Source organism: Gorilla gorilla, chromosome 14 (assembly GCF_029281585.2).
Source record: "Gorilla gorilla gorilla isolate KB3781 chromosome 14, NHGRI_mGorGor1-v2.1_pri, whole genome shotgun sequence".
Taxonomy (NCBI): Eukaryota; Metazoa; Chordata; class Mammalia; order Primates; family Hominidae; genus Gorilla; species Gorilla gorilla.
The window spans coordinates 57,994,131-58,011,045 of record NC_073238.2 but is presented as its reverse complement, the minus strand read 5'-3'; the positions used below and the strand labels follow the sequence as shown (position 1 = coordinate 58,011,045).

Below are 16,915 nucleotides of genomic sequence, written 5' to 3'. Positions count from 1 at the left end.
CCTTATGTGTATGGTATAAAATTATTTAGAATGCATGAAATCCTTATATTTTTGTGTTCCAGCCTCATAATGCTCACAGTGTTGTGGGAGATGGGTCTGGTTATCCAGGTATGAAGGTATATTCTTCATGTATGAAGGGAGTTTAATCCTTCACCAGGTATGGAGGGAGGTTTCCAGGAAGGGACTAGATAAATAGCGAGATCTGTCTTGCAACTGACCCAGCCAGTTAGGTGTGGGCCGTCTTTTACTCAGCATGTGTGCCTCCGTGCAATTAGATGTAATTTGTGTCAGTGATGTGAACTGTCACTGTCTGCAGCATGGGCACTGACATTGCCATATTCAGAGCAGTCTAATGGGCAAGTGGAGAACTTGCTTTGTCTTGCATTACTGGGGCTGAATGAAAGGCCAGAGAAAATGCAGTGAGTGTTGGGGGCCAGTAAACCAAAAACATCAATAGGCAGCATTGTTGAACCCATGCTCTGCCCTCTGAACTTTTTAAATCTACCAACTAATTCTTGTGTGGATTCTCATTTAAGAAAACCTTGGAGCAAGATTTAAGAGGCAACATATCTTACTATTCTTTGACGTAATTGTGCATTGTCTTTTTCTTTAGGGTACTGTTTTTGGTATTGGTTTTTCAGTGTTTAGCAGTGGGAAGCTAGTTCACTTCTAAATTTTTAAAAAATAGTAGGGGGCTGATTGGGCACTCACCATTACTTGGTACATATTTTTCAATGACTTGGTAGAAAATGAAGTGAATTGTATGAGAATGGAAATACATTCTAGGTGCTCACATTGTTTAAAAATCAATTTCAAATAGTCTTTGGTAATGAGGAGTTGAGGGTGTATTCTCATGAACAAACAGTGTGAAATGAATACAGGTTCAATGTATTTTCTGTCAGTGCATGCTTTGTCATAAGGAGTGAGGAAGACAAAAAGCTAGGAGAAAATTTTTGTGTCATAAAACAGAAACAGGTCCTTGGAGTTCATCTTATCCATCCTGTATCTTTAGGCAGTTCTGCGCATTGGCTGTGTGAAGCTGCACAAGAATCAACCCCATAAATATGCTGTTTAGGTGATAGCCAAGTAGGAGGAGGAGCAAGGGGCTATCAGGCAGGCTTGGTAGTGTTACAAGCTTCTTAAATTATATTCACATTTCAGATGACTCCTATAAGGTTGAAGTAAATTCTGATGCTGTTAATATTGATTTTAATTTTCTTTCCCCTTTCCTTCGCTGCTTGGGATAAAATGTTAATTAACTCTCACCTGTGAAACTTGTGCAACTTATATTGCTTGTTTAATTTAGATTACAAGCCCAGGGGGCAAGCTCCTTTCTTTTCTCTGCAGTGCTAAGGACCTCAATGGCAGAAATGTTTATTATCATTATGTATTATAAATCGTGATGTTTTGCTAAAATATTGTGCTGATTGCATTTACTCAGAAGTGATAGCTTTAGTTCTTTTTCGCTTGAAAATATTTTATTTTGCTTTATGCCAGTTAGACAGTGATTTTGTGAGGAAGACTAAGCTAGATACTAAATTAAATGTAGTTTGAATACATTTTTGAAATATGTTGGTTATTCTGAGCCAAAAGCAGTTACACCTTCAATGTAAAGTATGTTTTAATAATTTTCAATCTTCTCTTACTCCAGAATGGCAATTTAATTTTTTTCTCAAGTTCTTCCTAAAGAAAAAAAAAAAAAGCAGGACTGGGACCAAGCTTAAAAAAGCTTGGCTGAGGAAAGGAGTTATGATTGAGTGAAAACAGGTGGCTATACTATTCTGCTGAGAAATGTCTTCAACAGGAACTTTTAAAATTATTATAAACTTTGTCATTTACTATACAAAGCTCTACCCATGGAAAGTGGCAGAGAACTAAGGCACACAGAATAATTCAGTCCAGAAAACACTCTATGTGAAATATCTCAACAGAGAGAACATCATTAATTAAAACTGACTTGGAAAGGCCACCCAAATTAGTGAAGTTTAAATTAGAGTAATTTTTAGTGTATGGCAAATTGATGTAATTACCCGGGGTCATTACCTAGAATTTGGCAGGGGTTCTTGGGACTGAGGAGGAACTCAGAGAGAAGGTGGCCTTAGTGGGTCTGTGCTTGTCATTACTGGTTTCTCGTTTTATTCATTCAGTAGACATTTATTTGGCATACATTATGTAATAGGAACTGGGTATACGCAGATGAGTAAGAAACTGCCTCTGCCCCCAAGGATGAGACACATCATGAAGAAAGAGTTGGGGAGCAATGTTAAAGAGCAGCAGCTGCTCCAGGGTATCATAGGAGTGCTGAGAATGAATAGCTAGACTATCCCAGATGACAGGAAATGCTTCCTGGAGGAGCTGAGGCCTGAGCTGAGTCCTGCGGAATGAGGGTGAGGATGAAGGAACAGCTGGAGCAAAAACACGCAGGTCAGAAGCTGCACAGACATTGCAGGGAGCTGCAAGTAGTTCCTGGATCACACAGAGTGAGGGTCGTGATGGTGAGGCTGGGCTGTGGGCAGACACTAGATGGGAACCTGTGCTAGGGAGTTTAGGCTTTGTCCTGTATGTGACACGGTACTACTGAAGGGTGTTAGGCAAGAATGTGATGGAGCCAGTATGATGTTTTACAGGGACTTCTGAGGATTTCTTGATTTGAGCATGGTTTTGAGGGTAGAACAAAGCCAGAGCCATGCAGACCAGGTAGGAGACTTATTGATTTCTCCAGGCAAAAGAGAAGAATTATTAAAATCTTGTTGGTAAAAGAAGCAGACTTTGGAGAGTGATCGGATGTAGGTCTATCATTTTAAAGTGGAAAATGAGGAACATATTACCAGGGCAATTGAGAAGTATAGAATGAACCCCCAAGTCCTTGTTTGGCTATCTGGTGGATGGCTGGTGCTAACAACAGATTGAGAATAGAAGTGGAGAATCAGGTTTACGGACAAAGATGAGAAGAAGGTTAATTAGATATGCTTGTAGGGTATAAATAGTGCTCTGGTGTGAGGTCAGCCCTAGAGATACCACCTTTCTTCCTCTCCTTTATTTTCTTTGCTGCTCCCCTACAGAAGTATTTAAGGTAGCCAACTACAGCAAAGGATTTAGGAGTCATTAACATATGGATGGTAGAAAAATTGTGAGAGTAGAAGAGATTGCTCCTATCCCCCATGGGTGAGAGGGAATGCCCCTGAGAGTGACGAAGCTCCCCCACAGGGTGGAGGAGATCTTCCATAGATAGAGTAGGGATCCTCTGGAGACAGGGGAGGGATCTCTCCCAGAAATGAATGGGAAGTTCTCCCAGAGTAGGAGCAGAGGAGATGTCCCCCACAGAGTGGGTGGTAACTCAAGAAGAGATCCAGTGCAGTGCTCGCTTTGGCAGCACATACACTAAAATTGGAATGGTACAGAGATCCAGTGCAGGGGAGAAGGCCATTTACACACCCAGATTTAGCTTACAAAGTTGACTTTCTGTCAATAAAGACAAAGGTATACTCCTCCATCAGAGAGGCATTATTGTTTTCAGCCTATTGTTCTGTCATCTGCTTCCTTTTGTAGTTTCCTTTAATATATTAACTTTTAGAACTTAATTCCACTTGGAACAAAACATTGACTTCTAGGGGTTGACGGGGAGAGATGGCAGAGAATGCACATGTTAACCCAAGGCTGCTGTTACTATTTCTAGTGCCATTTTATTTTTCAAGATTTAAGTACCACAACAAAACATTACAAAAATGTTTTAATAAATAGATGAAAAGTAGATTAAAAACTCAGTTCTTGGTGGGTTACTGTTAAGATGTTTCCAAATCATTTTTTTTTGTCTGTCGTATATGAATTAAGTGTTCCCTGTGCTACTTGTGTTTATATTAGACATATTCCTTCTTCATAAATAATACAAGAGACACGTTTACCTAGACCTAGCTGAATTATCACAAATGCCAATTTTGCAGAGTAGAAATTAATAGGCTTTACTATAACTTAATCAGAAGAATGGTGTAATCTGAGTTAAATAGATACTTATTTAGATCTTATACATTATCTTGGCATATATAATTACATCCAGAGTACATATTGGGTAAACATAATTTCAGGGAATGTTGGATTGTGGAACATTGAATTTTCTGTTCCATATTCTGCCACTTTCTCACTGAATGACCTCAGGCAAAGCAGATAACTTTTTTGGGCCTCAGTTTTCTCATGTGCAAAACAAAGGTACGGAACTAAGTGGTTTTTGTGGTGGTTATTATTATTGATCAAATGAATACAGCTGAGAAAGAACACATCAGAAGCTTAGCTAGCCAAAGAAAGGGCAGAAATTTTCTCCCAGTCTTTCTTTCCCAGTCAGTCAGATTCTTAATGATACTTCCCATATTTCGATTTGCCATTTAACGTAATTCAGAGAAAATATTTCACAAATACGCATGATTGGATTGTAGATATGTGGTCAGTTTTTTCTCCAGCTTGTGTTTTATAGAACTAAGGTTAGTGACATCTCACCCCAAAGGAGTTAGTTGTCAGCTAAGTCTTGGGAAATACTACTTACTATATCCTCCTCTTAGAAATTCCCAATGCATCTCCCAGTCTCCAAGAAGTTCTGCTGTAAACAAATATGGTTTTGTTTTTTTTAGACACAGCAGTTCCCAAGTGAATTTATGAGATGCTTATTTTCTTCAGAATCTATTACCATCCCAGAGAGCCCTCGGTCTCAGTGCACATTTTGGGAAACAATGATCTATTTGCCCAAGCTCTCCAGATGTTCACTGAGGGGATAGGGTATTAAATGCCAGAGAGATGAGTAGTACTGTGGTGGACTTAGATGTGCATTAACACCCCATGACTTCTTGCAGTGTAAAAGGGCCTGGAAAATGGATGTGATATGGAAAGAAATAAATGTTTTTTTCTCCCCTCAAAATCTTTAACTGACAAGTGCTGCTATTTTGTTTAGATTAACTTTGATCTCACATTAGGCAAGACAATGGAACTAAGACTTAACGATTTTGAGGTTTTCACTTTTTCTTTTACTCCAAGGACAGTTCAAGAAAAAGAAGGTTCTCTGACTTGTGGGAATGTGACCTGGTTTGATTCACAGGTCACTTGCCCTAACCCCACCTCATTTCTGTTTTTTCACCTCTCTCCAGAGAAGAAGGAAAAGAAAGATAAGAAGAAAAGAGCAAAGGAGAATAAGAGGAAGGGAAATTGGATTTATAAAAGCCCAAGGGGTATTAAATTCTGGCAGCTGCTGCCATGGCCTTTAGTACATTAAACTATTGCATATTTTCTATAGTAGAAAATAGCGCTGGGGGAGCTTTTGTTAACTTAAAATAATTTCTTGTTATGAATTCACAGTATTGTTTATACCAGATGTGTTAATATGGTTGTTTTGGATCTAAAATTAGCCTTTTTAAAACTTTGACTTCTTTAAAATGAAAGTATCAATAAGCAAATGCGTAATGTTAATGGCAATAATATTAGTAGCCAAAGGTATTTTAAAAACCTCTCAAAGTTGTTAATATTTTTCAAATGGTTCCATACATTTATTTAGAGGTGGGGGCAGTAGGGAAAAGTGGGGTAGAGGGGAGAATAGAGAGGAGTTGCCTAATTCTCTCTTTTACTTAGCCATTTAATGTAAGATCTAATTTATAAGCTCCCTCTCCATCCTGCCTGGCCCTTTCTCTCTACCCGCGGCCCCAACAGCAACCATACGTGGACTTCAGCACCATCTTTATCCATCCCAGTTTTCCTCATAGAAAGCCAAATGACAGCAGGAACCCCATGCCTAAAACAAACTTTCTGGAACAACATTGTAAGGATGGCCTAGTTCTGTTGTCTGCCAGCCAAATAGAGAAGAACATGGATTCCGTTCATTTTTATCTATGTCTAAGTTGTCTGCTAAGAGTGATGAACAGTAGAACTTGGGGTATCCTTGCAAAGCAGAACTTCAACTGGGGGTGGAGGGGACCCATTATTGCTGAGTCTAGAGGAAGATGTTGGTCTCTTATTCCCACCTGGTTTAACATGTGTTAAGGAATTAGCTGCAGGATGGTTTTAAAAAAGAATGTAACTGGAGTCTGTTAACCTCATTTGGGGGACATCTGCCTTTGCTCTGGAGTCTGAGATGGCGAGAAGTGCCCCGTGAAAGAGCTGGAAATTCAGTATCAGCACCCATGAAGGAGAGAACAAACACTAAGAAGTGCAGGGTGTTCTTCGGTGCATCACTTTGGCTTTGAGACAAAAGTCCATGCACACGCCTGTAATCCCAGCAGTTTGGGAGGCCAAGGTGGGTGGATCACTTGAGGTCAGGAATTTGAGACCAGCCTAACCAACATGGTGAAACCCCATCTCCATTAAAAATACAAAAATTAGCCAGGTGTGGGGACGTGTGCCTGTAATCCCAGCTCCTCGGGAGGCTGAGGCACGAGAATTGCTTGAACCTAGGAGGCAGAGGTTGCAGTGAGCTGAGATCACACCACTGTACTCCAGCCTGGGTGACACAGTGAGACCCTGTCTCTCTCTCACACACACACACACACACACACACACACACACACACACACACACACACACACAAGTCAATGCGTTTCTTCAGTTTCCTCCTTTAGAGCTGAACTCTAATCCTAGGAGAATTTCTACGTTGCCCATCGAGGCCAATTCTTCTCCTTCAGGCATGTGTGTATTTGTTGAGTGAGTTAGGTGTTCTCCAACAGTTCATTTTCTAAAGCTCATGCAGATGATAGAGTGGTCAATGAATGATTAAAGTTGAAACATGAGGCTGGGCACGGTGGCTTATGCCTATAATCCCAGCACTTTGGGAGGACTGAGCAGGCAGATCACTTGAGGTCAGGAGTTTGAGACCAGCCTGGTCAACATGGTGAAACCCTGTCTCTACTAAAAATACAAAAATTAGCTAGGTGTAGTGATGCACACCTATAATACCAGCTACTCAGGAGGCTGAGACAGGAGAATCACTTGAATCTGGGAGGTGGAGGTTGCAGTGAGCTAAGATCACACCACTGCACACTCAAGCCTGGGCAACAGAGTGAAACTCCGTCTCAAAAAAAAAAAAAAAAAAAAAAAGATGAAAAATTTCATAACAAAAGTCGGAGTTTAAAACTTTGAAGTTTTGTTTTTTTGGTGTATTCTTTATTGTGGGTTTATGTTTTAATTTTATGATCACGCTTTATTTTTTGTTCCTTTGTTGTATAAGTATATGGCTTGTTAAGAAAACAAAATGAAACAAAACAAAAACGGTATTGTTATCTTATGCTCCTGGGACTGTATCTGGTTACCAAAGAAAGTAAGATAATCAGAACCTTTTTTTTTTTTTTTTTGAGACAGGGTCTTATTCTGTTGTCCAGGCTGGAGTGCAGTGGCATAATCTCAGCTCACTGCAGCCTCCACCTCCTGGGCTCAAGCAACCCTCCTGTCTCAGCCTCCTGAGTAGCTGGGACCACAGGTATGTACCGCCATGCCTAGCTTCTTTTTTTTTTGTAGAGACGAGGTTTTGCCATGTTGCCCAGGTTGGTCTCGAACTCCTGAGCTCAAGTGATCTGCTGGCCTCTGCCTCCCAAAGTGCTAGGATTACAGGCGTGAGTCACCGTGCCTGACAAAAACTATCTAAGTGGCTTCTAGCTGGTCAGGGAAGAAAGTGGCTTTAGAAATGAAAACAGCAAAGAGCAGCAGTCACTTTTCTTGCAGAAATTTCATACTTGTGGAAGTTAAATTTGACACAGGAGTCGAAGATATGCTCTTATTTATAAAATTCATGCATCCAGCTCTTGTCCTTGTCTCAGAGAGGAGCAGACTTTGGCTGATACTGTTTTAACTCTTTAGGTCCCTCTGTTTAAGTCCCTTTACAACAAAAGAATAACACTACTACTTGGTGAGCTCTGAGGCCTGTATTCTTCAGCTTGGCTATGATTATAAAGGTCCAGTTAGTCATATCGTAATCCCTTAACCTTCAAGCATTTCAGGGAACCAAGGTCTTTTGTAGTCATTGCATTTGGCTCAGAGTGATTGGCTGATAGTTACTCAACTAGTGGGAAGGGAGACCCTATTTGGTTTCCTCTTAAAAGCAGGATTTAAAAGTAAAATGATTCTATCCTTCTTTTTAAATACCCATCAGAAAAAGCTTATCCTTTCCTGCTGGTCAAATACTCTAGAGTTACAACTTAATAATCAAGGAAGGTGAGACATATATCCATGTAATCATGTCTGAATTCCAGGTATGCCAGAGAACTTTACCTTGGCTTTGTCATGCCCAATAACAGGGTATTCCGTGGAGGCAGCTGTGCCCTCTCTCTCCCCTTGTCCCAGTGGGTCGTGATGAGAATAAGAGAGTTAGATACTCTTTCTTTTGTGCTTATCTCATATATACTGCATTCATAGCAAGATGAAGCAGGGTAACACTGATTAAATCACTAGTATAAAATGTATTTCTTGCATAGCTTTAGATACAAGCTGTGTGTGAGAGACAACTGGAGAAAGGGAAAGACAGGCAAGAGCCGACAAAGAGGAAGAAAGAGAGAGCCTTCTTTTGAGAAAGGGTGAATTAGATAACTATGGATTAGGAAAAAAATCCAGACTCTTTAAGTTCATTTTCCTTTTTAGTTGAATTTCCTCTAAAACCTATTACCAGAGTTATAATACAAAGGCAAACTTGACTGGTTTTTGTTTAATCTACACTTACGGATTTGGTGTTAATTGTTTCTACTATCCTGCTAATCAGGGAAGATACACAAATGAGTAAAATGGTCCTTGTGCATAGGTACAGGCAAATAGATTATTTTATCAATGTGGTAAGATAGTGTTGCCAAGGAGTGAGGGATGCATAGGTGCTAGGAGAATTCCCTCCCCGTCCTTTCATTCCATGTGTTGGAGGTACTGTTCAAACAAAATGTAGACACAAAGAGAAGCAGTGTCAGACCTCTAAGAGGTAGAGTACATAGAAGACAGACCAGGCCTGCTTGAATTCAGCATTCTGGGTCCTAGGGAGGATAGATATGCCACTCCTATTTGTGTAGGAACATGTGGTACCTTTCATGCATGAGAAGTCCTTTGTATATATTTGATTTATTTAACTGGAAAGGACTGGTGGAGAGGCAAAGTAGACACTTCTGTTTGGGTAGTAGTGAAAAGAAAGAGCATGAAAAATGGATTTCTGGAATATTTTCCTGGTGTTCACAACATTATTTAAAAGACCTAATGTGATGTCATGTATGATTTATGCTGTGTAGGTGTTTTTCTACTGTGTTTGAGGCAGATAGGTATTACAGTATAATTTATGATGTGGTTTCAAATATAAAAACTACCCTAGTGATGTGAAGAGATAAGGTGTTGTACAGCTGATCAGATATCCCAGAATAACTGTTTTCAGTAGCAAAGCTTGTGTTTGGACATTTTTATCCTAACATTTTTATCCTAATGAAATATTCTGGAGTCTCATTTTCTTTTTTTTCTACAGCTTAAAGGTTTGGTGCAATTCTTCCTGTCATGTGTATGTGTGTGTGTGTGTGTGTGTGTAGATTCAGGCATTTGTATAGATGGTTAAAATGCCACCACCAATTTGAAGTATAGCAACACCTGGACAGAAAGTGTCTTGGGTCCCATTTATAGTGTGATATAAACCCACTTTTAAATTTTGAGTATCTTCAGTGACTCTCACATTGTCTTGGCATTGGCAAAAGTCTGTTAAAATGCATTTGTACTCATGGAGTGCTTTGTTACCTACTTGAAATGAATATAAGAAGATTAAGAGTTTGAAGTGCTTTTAGGAATAGCAGATAGAGTCGTCTGTCTTCCAATTCTTAATTTTCAGTTGAAATTTGTGGTGATGTCATTTCAAAACAATCCTAACAGGTAGAATACAGAGTACTTACAAGGCTCCTGAGTAATTTTTTTTGACAATGGAAATGTTAAATGAATGTCACAGCTTTGCTTTTACAGATTTTGGTTTCAATCACGTTCTGGGCTTAAGTGGTGGGGAAGTGAACAGTGTCCCACCAAGAGATAATTTCACACCTGCTATACTTCTAAGTGCCCAAATATGGCTTTCCTAGAGTGATTTTCAAGATGCTTAAATATAAAAAGCTATATAAAGTATATCTTCAAATGGGACAAAAGTGCTGTCTGCAGGCCCAGGCTCCCACTTGCTCTGCCAAGGCGGGACCTAAGATCTATGTTCAGGAATCCTTTGTGTAGAGAGAGAGCTCTAGAGCCCCTAGTGTTTCTTAAGGTGTGGGGACAGTTTGGGAAGGGCTAGAAACTCACAAACTGTGTTGATGCCCTAGGAGGAAAACCTTTTGTCTCCTTGATATTTTTAAAGTTCTGTTTTATGATGATGTAATTTTCTTGGTATATCTTTTAGATTTCTTCATGATTCAGATGATTGTTGTCATGTTTATGTGAAATTGAGGATGCCATTTTGGGAGTATTTAACAAATAGACCTGGGATTTGTAATCATTATTATTTCTTTTAGCAGCCAGATAAATGTTCAATATTGACTTTGAATTCAGTGGAAGGTGGTTGGCTTTGTGATCTTGGATAAATTACTTAACCTATTTTTTTTTTTACCTTTAGAGTAATAATAACAGTGATAAGAGTAATTTTACCCACTTTATGGATTTGTTATGATTTTAAAAAATAATGTATGTAAAGTCCCTGTCATCATGTCTGGTATTTAGGATGCACCAATAAACAATATCTACCACCATCATTATGATTATTATTTTATGTCCAGTTGTTATCTGATGTTACATGTTTCTTAAAATCTTAGGTAGTCCTGTACTCTCAAGGTACAGGGAACTTACTGTATCCTCAGGCAGGCCCACATTTACTTCTTTGGAAATTTTTCCTCATGCTCCTTTCCTGCCTTATTATACATTTATTCCCAGAGGTTTTTACTGTGCTCTCACTGGTCACTCTTAAACCTACATCCCTCTGTGAACATTTAACTGTTAGAAGTCAGTGGCTGTATTCCTCTTAGATCCTCTCTGTTGCCTAAGGCCCTGCTGTTATGCCATCTCATCATTCCAGTTAATTTCCTACAGACACTTTCTAGTTAGGATCATAATAACTAACATGTGTATAAAGAAGTGGAATTTGCAAAATGCTTTCACTTACATTGTCTTTTTAAATACCCTTTTATCCCTATTTTGCAAAAAAGAACACTGAGGCTCACAAAGGCTAATCCAATTTCTGTTTGGTTATATAGCTAATAAGCTGATGAAATAATTTGAACCCAGTACCTTTTGATTTCTTCTCTACATTCCTGTTCAAAGGTGGCCCTGAGAACTGGACATTGTACCCCAGGTGTGGTCTGTTTAACAGAGTCGAGAGCAAGGTTATTGTCTTCCTAGCTTGGGACCCTAAGATCTTTTGTCCTTATACACCGCATTCTATGTTTAACAAGTGTTTACTGAGCACTGAATGAACATAAAGCAATAGCCTAGGTGCTGCAGTTAGAGAGCCATGCATGAAGCAGAGTCCCTGTGCTCCAGGGACTGATGTCTCAGTGGCAGGCTGTCTATCTAATTTGTAAGGTTCAGTGCAAAATGAAAATGTGGGGCCCCTTGTGCAAAAAGCAGGGGAAAAAGTGCCAGTAAAGATATAAAATATATACAAGCTTTTTCTTGTTTATGTAGTCTCTGGATTTATGGTGTTTTAAATTTGCTATTTAATATCCTAAGAAAATAATAATTAAAAATTTAAATTATTAGCATGAATTTTACCATTCATCTGTATATTGTGCAATACTGGTTTTAAATGTAAGTATAAGGGTACTAAATTTGTATGTGGAATCATTGAAATTACACAACTCCGTCCTTACCAAACCAGTGGAAACACTGCACAAAACTCAGTTGTTTTTATTTCACTTCTTGATATGTGCACATTCTACCCACCACTCTCTCCTTTTGGACTACTGGTAAATAAGGAAGGACTGAAAAGAAAATAAATAATGGGTTGCCCTGTGTTTCCCTTTTCTTCTATGTCATTATTTCCAGCAAGTGGTTGACTACTATTTAGAACAACATTGCCTTCTTTCTGCCTGTGAATCGAGTTCTGGTTCAAGTGGAGAGCATGCCCTCTCAGGGTTGTCAGTGTCCCTCTTTACTCACTACTTAGTCATAAATGTAATATGTTTACCTTGTACTTGGCTTTGAGTCTTGTTAGACTTCCTCCCACCCGTTGTGGATCCACTGGAATTCTGTCTTCATGGAGCATCAAAAAAGCTGTATACAAATAAGGTAGAAAGGAATGGGGACACACATGTGCATACCCCTCTGCTCGTGCCCATGCTCTAGTGTCCCATCAGGCTTCACTTACAAAACACAAGTTCAAAAATAAAGTTCTTGAAAATGTCAAGATGATGACAGCAGAGCATTAAACTCAGATGGAGTTTCTAAGAGTGAAGCTCTTTGTGGCTGCACAAGTCACATGCCCATAACACCAGCACTGAGTAGTAGAGAAAAAGGTAAGTCCAATTCAAAGCAAATGGAAGCTGAGCTATAATTGAGACAGCTCAAAGGGCTTGGGCACCTGGGAAGAGTGGGCAAACTTTCAAGGAGGTGATTTTGAGTAGCCATTGAGGAAGGAAATGATAGAGAGAGGCATTGAACGGGCTTCTGTATGAAGGAAAACTTGTGCTAAGTCACTGAGAGATGGAAGTACAGAAACTGGTAGGTTCAGGGAGCAGCCCTAGTCCAGGGCTGCCTTATCAAAGAGAACGTAGTGTGTTTATAGAACATTTACTTGTGTGGCACAAGAATATTGAATAAGATCATTGCTTTGTTATTTATATTGCATGGGATCTATAAGTCTGCAAGCACAGTCCTGAGAGAAACGTCAGACTTACATATGTGATTTTTCAATAATAACATGTAATTTATATTAATTTTAGACAATTTCCCTTCAAAATGAAACACTGTTCTCTGTCTTATTTTTAGAATGATTACAGTTAAAGATATACATCTTGAATTTTTAAAAATATATCTGCTTGAAGAGAGGATTAGGTGAACTTGCTATAGGTTATTTTCTTTACATGTGAGAATTCCAGCAAATTTACAAATGTTGCTCTTATCGTGTCTCAGAAATAGGATATGAGGTCTGATACCTTCTCTAGAAGTCTTAGACAGAAGGTCGGAATTGGGCAAGAGACTCATTCATTTGGACAGGCTAGAGCTTGGGTGCAGGCATGGCCCCTTAGGCAAAAAGCTCCATAGCCAAAAGGTGTGGCAAGCTTTTTCAGGATTTTGGCCAGTCTTTTTAGGGTTCTGGTGCTCCATTGCATGTTCCGAGACTGTCCACACTTGGTGCGCTACATTAGGGTTCTCTGGTGGTTAGTTCCTTTGGATTTCTTGTGTTGAAATGAGGGATTAATCAGGTGTTTTGTCTATCAGTGCCATAAGACTTGGTGCATTTCTGGTTTCTAGGATTTCACGTGTGATCTTCTTATCTCTCATCTTTCCAGCCACAGCATTGATTATGACCACTGGAACGTAGATGATTCAGGGGGAGCCTGAATGCCCAGGCGCTGCATTGAGCAGCTCCAGCAACCAGGCAGAAGGGCAGGCTAGAGCAAGACAGAGTCACAGAAACCAAAGCCCACACCTAACCTTGAATGTGCGAGTGCTGGTGTGTGTGTGTGTGTGTGTGTGTGTGTGTGTATTTGAATGAATATATATGGAGAACTACAACTCAGTGGTAGGTATAAAAACACAGTTAACACTGCTGAAGGACACCTGACTTCTAATAGGCAGTAATATAAGAGGCTTAAGAAGCTTTGTGGAAACAAATACTTGGAAGAGTAACTAGCTCCAGACCTTCAGGGAATGGTTGCCAGTGGGAATTAAAATGCTGATTGTCTTACATCTAGATCAGCTTGGAATCAGGCCCTAAGCCTTCAGGGGATAAATCAGTTGCCTCCTTGAAAGCTGGAGAAGAATAGTGGTAGGAAAAATAAATTACAGGATGACGATAATTTTTTCCTATGTATGGAATATTTCTTGGTTAATTCATCTTGTCCATTGTATCTGATCTTAATGTAGTTTTTAAAGTTTCTCCATAGAGATCTTGTGCATTCTTTTTTAAAACTATAAATGTGTAAAACCTTTATGAAGAAAATTTAAAAATACTACTAAAGGACACAGTAGAATACCTGCACAAGGGGGAATATATAACAAACTCTTGTTTGAAGGGTCCAACAGCAACATTATATCATTATTCCCAAGCTATTTTAACAGCTTTATTATGATTCTAATTTTTTTTTTTTTTTTTTTTTTTTTTTTTTTTTTTTTTGAGACGGAGTCTTGCTCTGTCTCCCAGGCTGGAGTGCAGTGGCACTATCTCGGCTCACTGCAAGCTCCGCCTCCTGGGTTCACACCATTCTCCTGCCTCAGCCTCCCGAGATGATTCCAATTTTTAAATAATTTCAATTTTATTATAGATGAAAGGGTACATGTGCAGGTTTGTTACATAGGTATATTGTGTGATGCTGAGGTTTGGGAGACAGATGATATTGTCCTCCAGGTAGTGAGCATAGTACCCAGTAGGTGGCTTTTTCAACCCATCCCCTCTTCCCTCCCTCCCTCTCCCATCTGGTAGTTCCCAGTGTCTGTTGTTCCCATATTTATGTCTATGTGTATTCAATGTTTAGCTCCCATTTGTAAGTGAGATCATATTGTATTTGGTTTTCTATTGCATTAATTAGCTTAGGATAATGATCTTCAGCTCAATCTATATTGCTACAAAGGACATTATTTCACTTTTGTATGGCTGCAGTGTATTCCACAGTGCATATATACTACCTTGTCTTTATCCAAACCACTGTCAAAGGGCAACTAAATTGAGTCCACATCTCTGCTGTTGTGAATAGAGTTGCAATGAACTTATAAGTACATGTGTCTTTTTGATAGAATGGATTATTTTCTTTTGGGTATATACCCAGTAGTGAGTTGCTAGCTCAAATGGAAGTTCTATTATAACTTTTTCAAGAAATCTCCAGACTTCTTTCCACAGTGACTGAAGTAGTTTGTATTCCCACCATTGTGTATATGTGATTCCTTTTCTCTGCAGCCTCAGCAGCATCGTATTTTTTGACTTTTTAATAATCGCCATTCTGACTGGTATGGGATGGTATCTCACTGTAGTTTTGATTTGCATTTCTCTGATGATTAGTGATGAGCTTTTTTTCATGTTGGCCACTTGTACATCTTCTTTTGAGAAGTGTCTGTTCCTGTCCTTTGCCCATTTTTAAATTGCATTATTTATTTTTTGCTTGTTGATTTGTTTTTGCTTGTAGATTCTGGGTATTAGACCTTGGTCAGATGCATAGTTTGTGAATATTTTCTCCCATTCTGTAGGCTGTCTGTCTACCCTGTTGATAGTTTCTTTTGCTCTGCAGAAGCTCTTTAGTTTTAATTAGGTCCCACATGTCAATTTTTGTTTTTGTTGCAATTGCTTTTAGGAACTTAGCCATAAATTCTTTGCCAAAGCCAATGTTGAGAAGGGATTTCCTAGGTTTTCTTCTAGGAATTTTATAATTTGAGGTCTTAAATTTAAATCTTTAATTCATGTTGGGTTAATTTTTGGCTATGCTGAGAGGTAGGGGTCCAGTTTCATTCTTCTGCATATGGCTAGCCAGTTATCCCAGCACCATTTATTGAATAGGAAGTCCTTTCCCCATTGCATATTTTTGTTGATTTTGTTGAAGATCAGATGGTTGTAGATATGCAGGTTTATTTCTGGGTTCTGTATGCTATTCTGTTGGTCTGTGTATCTTTTTTTGTACCAGTACCATGCTGTTTGGGTAACTGTAGCCTTAAAGTATAGTTTGAAGTCAGGTAATGTGATGCCTCTGGCTTTGTTCTTTTTGATTAGGATTGCTTTGGCTATTCAGGCTTTTTTTTTGGTCCCGCATGAATTTTAGAACAGATTTTTCTAATTCTGTGAAAAACAATGTTAGTATTTTGATAGGGATAGCACTGAATCTGTATGTTGCTTTGGGCAGTATGGTCATTTTAACAATATTGATTCTTCCAATCCATGAGCATGGTCTTAATATGTTTTTCCATTTATTTGTTTCATCTCTGATTTCTTTCAGCAGTGTTTTGTAGTTCTCTCTGCAGAGATCTTTGACCTATTTGGTTAGATGAATTCCTAGGTAGTTCATTTTTATTTTTTTGTGGGTATTGTAAATGGGATTGTGTTCTTAATTTGGTTCTCAGCTAGAACATTATAGCTGTATAGGAATGCTACTGATTTTTGTACATTGACTTTATATCCTGAAATTTAACTGAATTAGTTTGTCAGTTCCAGGAGCCTTTGGTGGAGTCTTTAGGCTTTTCTATGTGTATAATTATATTGTCAGCAAAGAGAGATCATTTGACTTCTTCTTTTCCTATTTGGATACCTTTTATAAATCTTTCTCTTGCCTGAATGCTCTGGCCAGGACTTCCTTGAGCATTCTTACTTTCAAGTTAATTTCAAGATATTTCTGCTTGGTGGAGCCAAGATGGCCAAATAGGAAGAGCTCCAGTCTACAGCTCCCAGCATGAGGGACGCAGAAGATGGGTGATTTCTGCATTTCCATCTGAGCCACCGCTGTTCTGCAGCCACCGCTGCTGATACCCAGGCAAACAGGGTCTGGAGTGGACCTCTAGCAAACTCTAACAGACCTGCAGCTGAGGGTCCTGTCTGTTAGAAGGAAAACTAACAAACAGAAAGGACATCCACACCAAAAACCCATCTGTATGTCACCATCATCAAAGACCAAAAGTAGATAAAACCACAAAGATGGGGAAAAAACAGAGCAGAAAAACTGGAAACTCTAAAAAGCAGAGCGCCTCTCCTCCTTCAAAGGAACGCAGCTCCTCACCAGCAACGGAACAAAGCTGGACGGAGAATGACTTTGACGAGTTGAGAGAAGAA

The 16,915-nt window shown here is 39.1% G+C and overlaps 1 protein-coding gene and 1 long non-coding RNA gene across 3 annotated transcripts in view; one reads left to right on the top strand and one right to left on the bottom strand.

Annotated features, from left to right (window-relative positions):
* ENOX1 (ecto-NOX disulfide-thiol exchanger 1) overlaps nt 1–16,915 on the top strand; it is a 573,843-nt gene that overhangs the window by 53,464 nt on the left and 503,464 nt on the right. The gene's annotated exons all lie outside the window — the stretch shown is intronic.
* Nucleotides 1–16,915, bottom strand: part of LOC129526310 (uncharacterized) — a 60,402-nt gene that overhangs the window by 16,553 nt on the left and 26,934 nt on the right. Inside the window, exon 2 of the long non-coding RNA XR_008670965.2 lies at nt 12,134–12,219. This is a non-coding gene — a long non-coding RNA (uncharacterized lncRNA). The remainder of the gene's footprint in view (nt 1–12,133; nt 12,220–16,915) is intronic.